Raw genomic sequence first — 14,832 nt, forward strand, 5'->3', positions numbered from 1 at the left:
CACCCCAGCAGGTCTGTGTCACACAGGTACCCTGCAGCAGCAGCAGAGGGAAATAACAGCCAACAGCCAGTGCCTGTTTACACTAACAACTTCTGCAGAGGTTCATGTCTAGCAACAGGATCAGGCTCCCCATCCTAAAAGCAGCCTCTCTCCCATGTAGCAGAGGGAGCAATGCTCTGAACAAAGGTGTGAGTGGGGTATTGTAGAGCGATTTCCCTACGCAGGCAGCATACAAATAAGGGCAACCCCACTGCAAACTCTGCACCTTCAGCCAAATGAAGTTTTAACGGCATGTTTACCCAGCCACTGCTCTGAGTGCCCTGGGAAGACCTCACATCATCTTCTTTGGCAAGGTCAGAGTGCCCCAGAGCACAAGATAGCTGGTGAGCAAACACACTTTATTAGAAGTCATGTAAAGCATTTATAATGCTTTTACTAGTGCTAGGACAATGCAAAGCACTAGTAATTATCTCGTATTTTTTCCAATAGACAACGATGCAAGCAAGGCAGCTTCAAAAATTAAAAAACCAGCTCTATCCATATAAATCCACATGTTCAGTGATTCCATTTCCAAACCTACATAAACCATCACATATATATTTCTTATGCACACAGGATCAGATTATAATCTCAGACAGTGCAAGCTGTCACATCTGGCAGTCAACCCTACTAGGTTAATATTTCATATCACACAGCTCAAATTCCTCACACAGATACGTATAAGATGTAACGGGACCATGAACTGAGGCTAGACCTCAGGAATTATTTTGACAGATTGTACACAGACCTAGGAAAATGTGACAGCACTTTACATTTGCTGCACCCAGTAAGATGGGAAATGGCCACATGTGCTGGGTTTCAGCTGGGAGACAAAGTTTGTGTCCTGTACTGTATAACAGCTTGTGTCCCATGTGATAGTACTTCGCATAGTCAGCATCTGTATTTTAAAAAATAATTTAAAAAAAAGAAAATTATTCTCTGGACATCAGCTGCAGGTACAATCCCAGGCTGACCACAGCTCTTGCTTCTTAGCAGTCCAGGCACATGGTACTAAAGCACAACAGTTTGATCACCAGCAAGTAAGCAAAGCCAAGTGCCAGCTGCAGCCACCAGCTTTGCCACTTTGCCAGGGGCCCCACTGAGTGGGAAGAGGAGAATCTGCACCGGCGGCTGCTGCGCGCCAGGCTTCCTGCTGGGAGAGCTGCTTAGGGACAACCAAAGTGGCAAAGGAACACGATAGGGAACTCCTGCCCCGTGAAGAATGCTGGTGACAAGAGCCAGCAGGGCATTGCAAGTGCTTTCCCCTGCCTGTAGGACAGCCTCAAAGCCACAGAGAGAGATGGCCACCACACAAGTTCCAGAGGATTCAAATTCATCAACAGCAAGACAAATTAGCCTACAAACTTGAGTTTAATGGCTCTTTGCACATAACATAAATATGAACTTTTTAGAACCACATCTAATTAAAATCACAGCTTGCCTTTAACCTCAAAATATTCCCCTTCACTGTCCAGTTTGATAAGATGAGTAGGGAGGGGGCAGGAAGACAACACATAACTGCAGGATGGAGGGGTGACCCAAGAAATTACATGTTTTATCAGTGTCTTCACTTACATGTTAAATTACGTTGTTATGGCAATACAGGCCTCCACCATTTTACAAGTAAACAAACAAACAAACCAAAGCAAAACAAACCCCCCCACTAATCTAAACAACAAGACAAACTGAAATTAAAAAATAAAAGCAAACAAGCTCTGGGAGTAAAACACTTCAGTTTATTATTTGTGCAAAGCCTCGGTAGGGGCAGTTGTGACTCCTGGCCTCCAACAGACAACTTAGCTCAACGCTAGAGCAACAAAACCAATCAAAAATGTAAGTCAGGTTTGTCTATTTTATTAAATTGTAAAAAGATAGGGTAATAGAGATGCTTTTGATAGAACAAAATTGCATACATTTAGCAACATCTGGAACACAGTATAACAAAAAAATGCAGGACTTCAATTTTGGTAGCTGTTCAAATGCATACTCAGAGGTCAAATGTGAGCCCATATTTCACTTGCGTGAAGATATAACTGAAGAACAATAGAGATAATTCAGATTTTTTTTTTAAATCAACCTTAACCTAAACCCAAATATTTCATTAGATGAACTACAGTCCAAAAGTGACAGCACCTGGCTAGCCTGTGAGGCAGGAAACGAGAAACAAGACCAGCTTATCCACTCTCACCATCCAACCTTGCAAAAAAAAAAAAATAAACACATAAAGTAAAACAAACAACAAAAGACAAAGCTTTTAGAACCATTTAATAAAGTAACACAATTTTAGACAGGTAAATCTGCATCTTTAATTTGTTAACCTCACAGTACCATCTCTTGAACATGAAAACAGTACAATTCCATGGCTGCACTCCCTTCACGTTTGGCTGGGTTTGTCTCCGGCACTGCTAGACAACCAAGCCTGTGTTTTGGAAAATTTGTAATGTAACTTTCCCAAGGCATTGCCACGTCATGCCTATATGCTGCCCCATCATTACTCAGCTCAGATACAGCTTGGCATCCATCGTTTTGTTTTTACAGCACTCCACAATCGCACCCAGGCTCTTCCCACTACAGACGAAGAGGTCCCTGTTCTCAAGAACTTACAGTCTAAAATTAGAAGCAATACAACAAGTGAGGTGAACAGCAGAGAAGAATGAAGGTTACAGGAGGATAGTTGGGCAACCACTCATCTGGGAGAAACATGCATCTCAGTAGTTCAACCAAAAAAAATAATTCAGTCTACACAAGCACTGGTTTCCCCCTAAGTGCCATCATGGAAGAGATCAGTGAATAGAGGAAAGGCTGACTATAAAGGGCGGAGGGCACTCTCGGGTTAAGGAAGGTCTCTCCCATTTCTTGAGCTCATTCTTCCCGCTGGGTTCCTTGGCTGACATGTCAAAGGCACGACCACATATGTCAGAGCACCAGAATCTCTTCCATTGTGACATCACAGACACGATGGCTTGTGAGATCACAATGTGTGAGGCCGAAGGCGCTGATTACTTAGGGGAGCACTTGCTGGAGCTATGGCACCCTACAAGGCTGGGAAACAAACACATCTCAGTTCACTTGACAACACAGTGAAACCCACACGAGACTCCACACCAGCAGGACGCGAACTCGTCCAAACAGACCACCCAGAAGCCGTCCCAAAGATGCACAGTATAATTCCACTCCAATTTTATTAGGCCACCTCTGCTAGGCAACCCACTTTCGTCAGCTCCTTGACTGGTCTCCTAAGACAGGCTTTGCTGTGTATTTTTAAACCTCCTCCAAGAGTAACTGCAGATGAGCAAACGGGTCTAAGCTGGAGTCTGAAGAAGTTCCACACAGCAAAGGACTGGTCACTTAGAAGAAACGTAGAGAAAGGAAAGAACAAAAATTAAAACAAAGCAACAACAAGGATGCATACAGCAAAAGCCACAGAGGAAGAGCAGATTTGCTATTAAGGAAAAGAATAGTTGCACAGGATCAGACCAAAAATCTTCTAGTCGGCTCTCCTGCTTCTGCCTGGGAGCGATAAGACAACGCACCAGGGTGAAACTACACACAATGAGGTTAATTAAAAGCCAATAGTTCTGGGAGGCCAAAAGGAGGCTGGCCTGTCCTTCCCTCTCAGTCTTACTCTCCTGCTGATTATGTTACACCAGTTCCTGAGCTTGTCTGGCCCTTCTGTGAGCTGATTCAACCACAGGAACCTATAAAAGCACTAACACAGCCAGAATAAAGTGCAATTAAAACAAGATAGTTTCCGTCTGGTTCAGTGAGACGAACCAGCTTGGGGCCAGGCTGGATCAACACCAAAGCTCAAAGAAGAGGATGGGCCCACACTGGCATGAGCAGGAGCAAGATGAGCCATTGGGAGCTGTTGGTCAGCTCAGCTGCTCACCAAACTCAGACCAGGATACAGACACCTGGGATGGTGTGGCACTTTCCAGGAAATGGAGAAGGTATTCCGGCTGTAGCAGCATAGACACATAAAACTTGAATTCCCAAAGCCCATCGGACCATCCTGTCTGCACCTCATGTAATGCTGGCCATAAAGTTTCCACTTCCTCACTCAAGCCCAAAGGCTTGAACATCTTTCAGAAAAGTTTCTGGCCTTGAATTGCAGCATCAAGAATGGAGGTTCCCCACTACCTTCAGACAGCCCATTCCAGTGGTCAATCAACTGTCAAAAAATAACACGTCTTAGTTTTCACTCAAACTTTCCCAGCCCTGGTCTTTGAAGCAAGTTCTGAAATCTATGGCACTTCAGTGTACTCAGTCCACAGCACAGCTCCCGGTGCCAGGAGCAAGAGATTTGTAGCTCCTATGCATCTAGCCAGTAAAAGCTACCATTGCATATTGGTCTCATTTAGTGGAAAAGAGCATAACCAACCACCCTTTGTTTAATGGACTCTGGCATGCATAATTACTTCATTTGCACACAGAGGAATGCTACAATTGTTCAAACCACTTACACAGCCACACACCTTTGTTATCTCAAAAAAATGAAGGTTAACACCTGAGAGTGCCAAATGAATCTCAGTCTGGACTCAGGGAGACAAGATTTATGTTGCTCAATACAGTGGTCACTTTTGATCTTCACAAATGAACTCCAAAAGTGTTAAAGCTCTGTCCAGGTAGATTGGCAAATGCTCCAACCAGGGCATGGTTTCCACACAGTCCAGTCTCAGTGAGCCTGGAAAACCAGCCAGGGAAGATGTTGACTCTAATATTCAACCATGGAAAAAAATTATGACTGTAACAAATACAGTTGAAATTTAAAAAAAAAAGTAAATTATTTTTTTGTTGGGAGTGAAGTATCTTTACCTGCACAACATATCTGGAGAGAATATAACTTCTCAGCTGGCATTTGGCCAGCACAGATCACTTCTCTTAGAGGAGGGAAATGGTCCAAATGATACCTAGCAGCAACAGCCAGCACCTCTGCTCTAGGTTATGCTTTGAGAGCCACAACTTCTCCTCTTCTTCCCTCATTCCCCTGCTTGCCATGGCACCATGCTGGTGTGTTAGCTCACCACTACTAGAGAAAAACACCAGGAGTCTCAGGATGACCACTTCCAGTAAAAATACCTGCTTCAGATCCAAGGACAGACTTGTGACAAAAGCACAGCTGCTTACAGCCTTCTGCGCTCTCCTGCAGCCACAGCTGGATGCCACCACACCTGCACTCTCCGGCCCTGTGGCCCTTTCCTAAAGGTGACCACTGAACTGAGACAGGGACAGAGTAAAGTGCAAATACTTGTCACATTTAAGTCTCTTCCAGAACTCCATTTCCAAAATTTAAGGGGGGAGGGGGATAAAATCAAATCAAGGCCTTCCAAAGTTAACAGAATCAAAACAAGATAAGCACCAAACCAGCTGTAATCAGGCCTCCTAAAGGAAGCAAACTGAAGTGTCTCTCAAGAGCAGAACAGAAACTTTAGGTCCTATCAGAGTACATTCAATCCAAGAACTTCTTTATTTAGCATCAAGCACACAAGCATTTTCTTTAATTCTTTAATCACTTTCTTCTTTGGATTTTGGTAACACTCAAATATGTCTAGACACACACTAACTTTATTAAAAAGCCCAACACACCATTCATGTAGAGCTACTCAAAGTTTGAGATAAACAAGAGCCATAAAAGGGCCACAGGGTCACTCTTCAATCAAAACCAGGCATTTAGTCCACGCTGTAAATTAACATTAAAATCCAGCTGCAAAGGGCAGAATTCAGTGCTTCAAAAAGGAAAACAAAAATATCTGAATTAAAAAAACCAACCAAAATCAAACTTCCCAAGCCTACACGCTGAAGAGTAAACAACTGGACTTCTAACATACTACTTAATTTGAAAACAGAAGTTCAAATGCCAACTTTAACATCAAGCGCTATGAGATGTTACAGTGTTGCAAAGAACAACTACAGGACAAAATAAATTCAAGTCACCACTAAAAACAAATCAAGTACAACCCTCAAACAGCTGTCTAACAGTATCTGATGGGACAGGTACCTCTGAGATGTACCTTCCTGGAGCCCTCATCCTTCCTGAGGCACAGTACAAGCATTAACCTATTAGAAAACTTTCTGGTCCCTTGCATCACACCTGAAAGAATACTAAGAGTTCAGACTAAGCAGTAGTTGTCAATCCACCATTTCTGAACACAAAAGCTCAATAAAAATCCAAGATAAATAAAGAAGTAGTAAAACTAACATTGGACTTATTAGCAAACAGACCAGCAGTGACCACGCAAATCCACCAGACAGGACTTGTAAAAGACAGAACATAAGCAGTAAATGACAACATCTCTTCATACATCTCAGTTTGGAAGAAACACCTGTAAGAGCACAGCAGCGAGAAAAGAACAGGAGAAGAAATTCCTACTGCCAGTCAGGAAACAAGTAAACAGACTGTACTCCTAAGCTTTCTCAAGTTTACTTCAGTCTCAAGATCTGAGGCAGGTGATCAGTTCAATTCCACAGAGTAAAAAAAAAAAAAAATCAGGGGAGTGGGGGGTAAATCAAACCTCCTACTCCCCCATCACTTCCACCTATGAACCTCCCCATCCAAAAAGGAACATGGAAAAATCTCCCTGCTGCTGCCTCCTGCGCACCCCGCGCACACCCCCCTGGGCACGCGGGCTTCTGTCCCTTCCCCAAGCCCTGACAGCGACTGATCCCGCTCCAGCTGGGACCTGGGGGACTGCTGCCACCGCCGACACCGGCACTTACACTCACAGCAGGGCCTGGCCGCCGGGGCGTCGAGCGGACGAGATGCCAGCACCCCGCGCCCTCCCCTCGGCCCGGGGCCGCCCCCTGGCCCCCCCGGCCTCCCCACAGCCTCGCCCCGCCGCGCCCCGGCCCCCAGCCCGGCCCACCGCCCCACGCCCCCAGCCTGGGCCCCGCAGCCGCAGGGGGGACGGGCCGCGCCCCCGCTCCGCGCCGGGCCTCTACCCCCTCCCCGGGCCACGGCGGCCCCACGCCTCCGCCGGGCCTGCGGGGCCCCCGCGCCGCCCGCGCCCCGCCGGGCCGGGCCGGGCCGGGCCGAGCCGCCGCCTGCTGCCCGCGATCCCCCCCCCGCGGCGGGGCCGCCCCGGCCCGGGCGGGCCCCGCGCCCCGCACTCCGCACCACGAGTGCCCGGCACCGCCACTCACCGCCCGCACTCTGACCCCCGACCCCGCGCTGAGCGGCAGCGCCGCCGCCCAACCGCAGCGTCCGCCGCCGCCGGGGGCGGTGCCTCCGGCCTGCCGCGGCCCCCCGCGCATGCGCGCGCCGCCCGCCGCGCCGCGGGGCACGATGGGCAGCGTAGTCCCGCCCGCCTGCCGGCCCCGCCGCGTGGCCGCGCCTCGACGCCGCGCCCGCCCCGCCGGGTCCCCGGGCACTGACCCCCCGCCCCGCCCCCCGTGCCCGGCGGACACCTCGTGCCCCCCCCACTGGCCCGCCGCCTCCTGTCTCCCCGCGGGTACCGCTTACCATGTGTCCCAAAGGGCCATCGTGCCGTGCCCTCGGGTTGCCTCCCCCAACCCCTGATGGCTCCATCCGTTGATGTTCACGCAGCTCTCTGATCCTAAACCTGTGTCTGGGCCTTGCCCGGTCTCTGCTAGACACCCCCGAGCTGTGGCACCTCATCCCCACGCACGTGGTGCTGGGGTGCTGGTGCCCACAGCCAGGACATTCACACCTCGCACCTTGATGGACGTCACACTCCAAGGGTTCTGAGGCAGCCTGTGTGCCCCCCATCCCTGCCAGCTGCACAGGGAGCATGGCAAGGAGCACTGGAACAGGCTGTCCAGGGAGGTCATGGATTTTCCCTCTCTGGAGACACTCCAAACCCACCTGGAAGCATTCCTGTGTAACCTGCTCTAGGTGATCCTGCCTTGGCACAGTGGGCGGGCTGGATGATCTCCAGAGGTCCCTCCCAACCCTAATAATTCCATGATCTTACCTGCAATGATACCCAGTCTTTAACCTAATTGACGCATCCATCTTGGAAAGCTCAGCTGCAATGCCAAGTGTTCTAGCTGGGGCTATTCCTGCACCGCTTCCTTCCTTGCTCCCACATTAACTCACAGCTCCACATTTCAATACAGCAGCTCCTTGGCTCATCCCTGATACCCACCACGTGTGCGGTGAGCAAACTCAGAGCACGGACTTGCACAAGTAGGACTGTGAAGGATCCTAGAGGTAACCTCACCCATCCTTTGCCCTGAGCAGTCCTACCTCTCTATCATCTTGCTGCCCTCTTCAAATCATCCCTTAAAGCCTTCTCTGGCTCAATGCCTTAAAATACTAGACAAAGGTAAGCACCGGAGTGCAGAGATCACTGACTGATAATTCACTCAAGATGGGCTGCCCGCACTTCCACAGCTGCCTGACCGAATCTGTCTGGTGCTCCTGCCTTTAACTGAGTTGCCAGCTCTTTGGACTGGATTTATCCTTTTGCTCTGTTTGTATGAGGCCTTGAACTTGGGAGCCTGAATCGTGAAACTAGCATGTCAGAACTATAAAAATACCAACAGCAAACCATTTAATAATAGAAAGAGTTCCTTTAAGCCCTCTTAGATTTGGCATCTCTCAGCCTCCCACCCACATAACCAAGGATAATGTGAAATTTTACTTCTAAGCTTAGCTGTATCGCTGTGATTTGTCAAGTCTTTGGTGACTGATGTATGGTTTGCCAGGAGCCCAGGAGAGTGAATTGAAGGCGTTTGTACTGTGGCATTCTTTGAGCAATCTGTCCCTGCTCCTCCTTACCTGGGATGGAAACTGGCTGAGACATGCTTGAATTACACTGCAAGCCCAAGGCTTGAAATTTAGGGCTCACAGCCTGCCTGTGTTTCTAGGAGGATGAAAGAAAGGAGGCCTTTCCACTGCTGGCCTCTGCATCTAGCAGTAAAAAAATAATTCCTCAGTCTAGACAAACGATGAATGGCTCATAGATGTGTGCATGTCCTTTTTTCATCAACCAAGCCTCGTGCTGTTTCAGGGGTTTGCCAAGCAGCACAGCAGGCAGGAGATTTCATCCTGCACAGGGTTTTTTTGGGGGAACCCCTTTTCCCAGCTGAGTTTTCTGCAACAACCAGAGGCCACAAGTTGGCTTCTGCCAGCCTCAGTGACCCTTGTGAGATCCGTACAAGTTGTCCTCCAAAGACTGCATGACAACAATGAGATTCCCTTCGGCAACTGCATTTTCAAAGAGGGCCTTTTTTCTGGCACAGCTATCAGCTGTTGAAGAAGGTACTCAAACCAGTTTGAAGAGAGCCGTGTTTTATGAAATATTGTCACTGTTCCTGTATTGTTCATATCTGAGCCTCTCTTATGTGGGTGTGCATGCCTCAAATGAACACTGCAGGCCACTCAAAATGTCACCTACAGATTAATCTGGCTCACTCCAGCCTTCTGGAAAAATGAATGAGGGTGATCAATAGATATCCTGTGGCTTGCCCATCAATGCACATGGCCCCTGTAGCATCATCACTGCAACAGCTCCCCTCCCCAAGGGACTCTGTCAGTGGCAGAGCTAGGAAATGTAAAGGTGAACAATTGCCATGGAGCCCTGAGCAAGGAATGCTGAGAAACTGGGTTGTGCAGATGGGGAAAATTGGCCAAAAGGGCTGATAGTTGCTCATCAGGGTCACCTTATTTATTCCAGGTAGCACAGCCCATGACAGTCCTGCTACCCCATTGCCTCAGGACCAACAGAACCATCCCTCTGTCTGTCCAAGAGCAAGTGAATGTGTTTCAGGAGCTGCTCTGGTATCTTAATTGCTTGCCCTACTTTAGAGTTTTTTGGATGGCTAGAAGCAGCCCAGAGGAAATAGGGTCCATGCTAGGGCAGTGTCTGCTCTGTCCTGATTTACATGAAGGACTATTTTCAAACCCTGGGTGGAAAGGTCAGCTCAAAGCTTCCAGCTGTGCCCCTCTCTCCTATGGCTGGATCCCTCTGCTGCCAGCAGATGCAGCAACCCGGTCTACAGTTACCTGTCAATTTTATTTGTTTTAGAAGCCCAACAGTTTCTTAACAAAGCATCATTTCATTCAGCAGAGATGTGCAGCCACCACTAGGCTGACAGAGGGACAGAGCTTTACGAGAGGGCAGCGGGGGGGGGCGGAGCAGGGGAAGGCAGAAAACACAGAATAAACCCCCCTGACCCAATGTGGCAGCTCTGAGTGAATAAAGGGATGAGCTCATCCCAGCCCAGGATGAAGTATCAGGTCGCTGCCTGTTTAGCACAGAGGAGGAAGAAGAGTCCTGCCAACTGCCCCAGCCACTCCTCAAACCCCACTCCCAGTACCTCCCTTTCCAGGGCCCATGGAGCACAGCTCCTTTTAAAGCAATGGGATTTTACATGATTGTGGCACAAAGAAACATCAGCTCATTTCAAAGGCGACTCCTTTAGTTCTGTTCAGCTGCTTATGCTGAGTGCAACTTTTAAATGTCTTATAATACACATGACAAGTAGTTTTGTATCACTGTTTTCTACTTAACAAGTTAATAACGTGCCAACCCAAATCCTTCAGTTACTAACGCCACCAGTGGGACTCATTAACCAACATGAGCACATATTTAAGGGAATACTAATATTCACAACGTACATTTTTATATTCATGTTGTCATTCTTGAAACCACAGCTCAGTTCGTGTATTCTGTTGAAACATTTGTTTGCAGAGGATTTCTCTCTCCCTTTTCCTCTAAACTCATAGACTATCACTGGGGTATCATTCTGGTGAATGATATTAATGACAGCTTGTCATCATGGAAAGCTATTTCTAGCTGTCAATTAAAGGGTGTTTTGAAAGGAAGCAGCTCATTCAAACCCGGTGGGAGTTAAGTGTGTCTCATTGTTTGACAGTGACCCCCTTGATGAATTTGGGAGCAACAGCAGCTCTGTTGGGGCTAGGAGCTTTGCAGATGCAGCCCAGCGCTCTTGGGTGACAATGACAGGAGATTTTAAAGGTGCTGACGTCCTTAGCAAAGGAAAGGCAAAAGAGGATTTCAGATTATAAAAGCAATCCACACGTAGGAGTATAGGTCAGGAAAGGAGTCCCAGGGATACTGAGCCATACTCCTCCATCCTGTAATAAAATTCCCTCTCCAACATCCCAGTAAATTTATCAACCTCCATCGTCAAATATGTCTCTTCACTTGCCCATGCTAACCCAAGCAGAAGGCTTCTTCAGCTCTTCTCTGCTCAATAGATAGGAAAACCCCTAATTCCCAGATAAAATGTATTCATAGCTAGTTTACACTAATTTACTCTGGGAAAATGATCCTTTGATTTAACTTGTTGGTTTCTTTCCCTCCCCTGGTGTATTTATAGGCATTTCTCAGATCCTGATCATTTTTTTCATCTTTCCTTTGGTGGCCTAAACAAGCCATTTTTTCTTGTGTCTCCTTACCACTTTATCTTTCCATTTCCTACTCCAGCTTGGTAGACCCCCTCTGCACCTGCTTCAATTTCAATTAAATCTTCTTGAGTGTGAGTGCCCAGACTGGTATGTGGTATTCCCGAGATGGGCTCCAAGGCCTCGTACTATACATGTCACTTGACCCTATAAATATCACTCATATAAACATGCTTGATTTCTATATTTCCCCCCTCAACGGGGTGGTCCACTCTCAGGGCTTTCTTGTTCCTTTTATTTTCCTAAGCACTCCTTGCACAGTAATAAAAATGTACAGACTCAGTGGGGATCTGTTTTAACTTCAAATGTGCTGATTCAGTTCAAAAACCATTAATTCAGCCAGAATCAGGGCCATGGGGTGGAAATCCTTTTCCAGTTAAAACAGAGGTGAGAGGGACAGCCTTTGGCAGGATAGGAAACAAAGTGCATTAGGAAACCAGCGCAGGACATCAGAGAGTGGATATTGACTGGGCTGTGTTAACAGAGGACAAGGGAGTCTTGGACATTTCACATCAGGATGGCACGTCTCCATAGGGGATCTGCTGTAGCTTGGATTTGAGCAAACCTCTGGGGTTTGATGCATGGAAGCATTTTATTTCTCTAGCCTGCGATTTGCTGGGTTGAACAGAATGGTCCCTGCTGGACCTCATACTGACTGAGCACACAAGGCTGGCCAGGCAGGCTGGTCCTGTCTCCAAAAAATCCCACGTTAATCAAGAGTGCAAGAGGATGCAACTGCATGCAAAGCAAACACAAACAACTGTGTTGCTTGGGCTGCACGTCACTGCTGGTCCCCTCTGTGTGGGTACAGTGGGACTGCCCCACCACACTGCCTGGTGCTGGATGTGAAACTACCACTGTTGTATGTGCTTCAGAAAGCAGGAGCACACCTGGGTAGGTGTGCTTGAGTAAGGAGGGAGGGTAAAAAGTTCCCAGTGAATCCAGCTTTTGCCCCTTACTCCCGCTTTGTATGCGGGGTGAGCAGAAAAACTACCTACATATGCCAGGATGGTGTCAGCACCAAAACACAAAATTACCCCTCAGCAGAGCATTTCCACAAGATATTTGACCAAAGGAAAATGTAGGCTGAACATCAGGAAAAATTTCCTGAGGCTATTATGCATTAAACTGTGGGATCACCTCCCGAGGAGCAGTGGGAACCACGAAACCGGCCACTTACAGCACCATAAAACGTCCCATTGGTGCCAACCTGATTTTGGTTCAAGGGAGCTGCACTGAATCATCTACCATGCCTTTTCCAACTCTTGCTCCTAAAAATCAGACTCAAGAAGTACAAAGAAAGAAGGGCAAACAGTGATGTCAATTTGTTAAAGAAATACAAGCTTTTTTACGTTATTGTGTGTCATAAAACCCTTGTGCTCGCACTGTATACTTAATCTTGATATTCCAATGCCATCCACACAGAAATTCAGGCTTAACCCTGGTAAAAAATATTGTACAGTTGGGTGCAGTTTATTCTTTAGATTTTAATGGCTATAGCAAAACTCCATTGCTAACTAGTAAAAAAAAAAAGAAAAAAATAAAAAGTTGAATGTGTTTTACAGCTATGTCGTCATGGGAAAGCTGTATTTCAAAGTGAGGGCATCAACAGCAGTGAAATGGGACATTTTTAAACATTTTAAACATTTTTAATGGGACATTAAAAAAAACCCACTTCACCAAAATCTCTTTGCCAGTATTTTAGCTAATAGGGTTGCAGTGCATAAAGGAGGGGTTCTGACGCCTGCACAGGCCACCCAATATTGAGCCGCTGCTCAAGTGTCTTGAACTCTAAGTGTAAATGGAAAAAACATCTAAAATTAAGCATTTCTCCTGGAGGAAATATTGCTGATAAAGCAAATCTTCCCATAGGACAAGCACACCTGCTGGAAGGTAGAGAGACATTTTTATGTGTGGGATTTTAACGTGAGATAAAATACTTTTCATGGGCAGTCATATGGAAGACAGCTGGCCAAAAATAATAACAGAGGAATTTGTGTCCCTTGGGAAATTCAGAGGTTTCAAAAAATATGATTTTTGTCCTAAGCTGGGACAAAAAGTTTAGTGCTCTGATTTTTTTGTTGTTGTTTAATGACATATCCAAATAAAAATAGTATATTTCTTTTCACTTTATCACTTTGACATTTCTTTTGTTTTATTATTACATCATTCTAGAAATCCAAACCATCCATTACACCACGCTGTTACGTTTCCTTATACTATACTTTAAACTGACAGGCATAATCTCCACCCTTTTTTAAGATCCCCTATTAAACCAGCTAAATGTCTTCGTAAAACTGAATACCAGGAACAACAAGGATCCCTGCCCCAAGCTGGGGGGCAATGGGTTCTGACAACTATTTTTCAGCTAGGCCTTTAAAAGATGAACATAAGGCATGGAAGCAGCGGGGAGAAAAGCGACCAGCACAGTCCAAACGAGCTGAGGGGAGATGATTGTTGAAAAACCTGAACTAGCCCTTGGTCTGATGGCTGGCAGGCAAATGGCCTGGCTTAAGCCCGTCGTCACTGGTGGTTTGATTCTTTCTGTGGGCAGGAAAACAAACCTTCACAGATGAAAAATACTGTAGCCAGAGAGCACCTGCCTCCCCCACCCAGCTCAGGAGACCCCATGTTTTAGGCCAAACTCTTGGACCAAAAGGGTATAAATGTATAACAACAGTAAAACAATACTATCAGAAAGAAATGAGAAAAAAACCACATAGGAACATTTTGGGTAATTTCTCAACAGAAGCTTGGATCATACTGATACCTCCTAAGAAATGCTCCCAGTTACTCCAATCAGTGTTTTATGGTAGAACATTGACCAATTGGAAAAAATGTTACCTACTCTACCATGAAATTTCTAATGTTCATTATTTATTTGGACTCAACCATGATGCTCAGTGCTACGCAAAATTTCCTGGATCCGACAATCCTCTATACTGCCCCACTGAAACTAAATAATTACCTGGATGGCTCTAGTCACTGCTGCTCCATGTGTCCAGAGGCCAAGTCTTTGGAGGAGTCCCTAAACTCCTGACCAAAGCAGCTCCTCTCACCAAACTTAAGGTCTTGCCTTTCTCTCCAGAAACACACACCTCCAAGAGACAGCTAAATTCACCAGAGGGAGGTGAGTAAGGGGTTACTCCCTGGTGTGAGGGACTGGGAGGTAGTTTCACATATCTTCTGCCTACACCACTCTAATTTCCCCACTGTCTCCCCTTCTGTTTATTCTATTTTCTGCCTCTTTGTCTTTCCTCTCCAGTGTTTGGAGACCCTCTTTCCTTTTCCAGCCTCTCTCTTCCTCCCATCATTTCCCGCAGCTCGCTCCTTCCTTCCTTTCTTTCTTCTTTCTTTTCTTCTCAGCACTCTCCCTGGAGTTTCTATTCTCTATTCTCTCC

The 14,832-nt window shown here is 46.7% G+C and overlaps 1 protein-coding gene across 1 annotated transcript in view; it reads right to left on the minus strand.

Moving 5' to 3' along the window:
- The window catches only part of ERI3 (ERI1 exoribonuclease family member 3), a 130,021-nt gene extending 122,786 nt beyond the window's left edge, over nt 1-7,235 (minus strand). Inside the window, exon 1 of the mRNA XM_027747209.2 lies at nt 7,180-7,235. The gene's annotated coding sequence lies outside the window, so the exon portion shown is untranslated. The remainder of the gene's footprint in view (nt 1-7,179) is intronic.
- Between the last annotated feature and the right edge of the window lie 7,597 nt (nt 7,236-14,832).

Source organism: Pipra filicauda, unplaced genomic scaffold (genome assembly GCF_003945595.2).
Source record: "Pipra filicauda isolate LSUMZ 115617 unplaced genomic scaffold, ASM394559v2 scaffold36_size6622888_pilon, whole genome shotgun sequence".
In the NCBI taxonomy this organism is placed as follows: Eukaryota; Metazoa; Chordata; class Aves; order Passeriformes; family Pipridae; genus Pipra; species Pipra filicauda.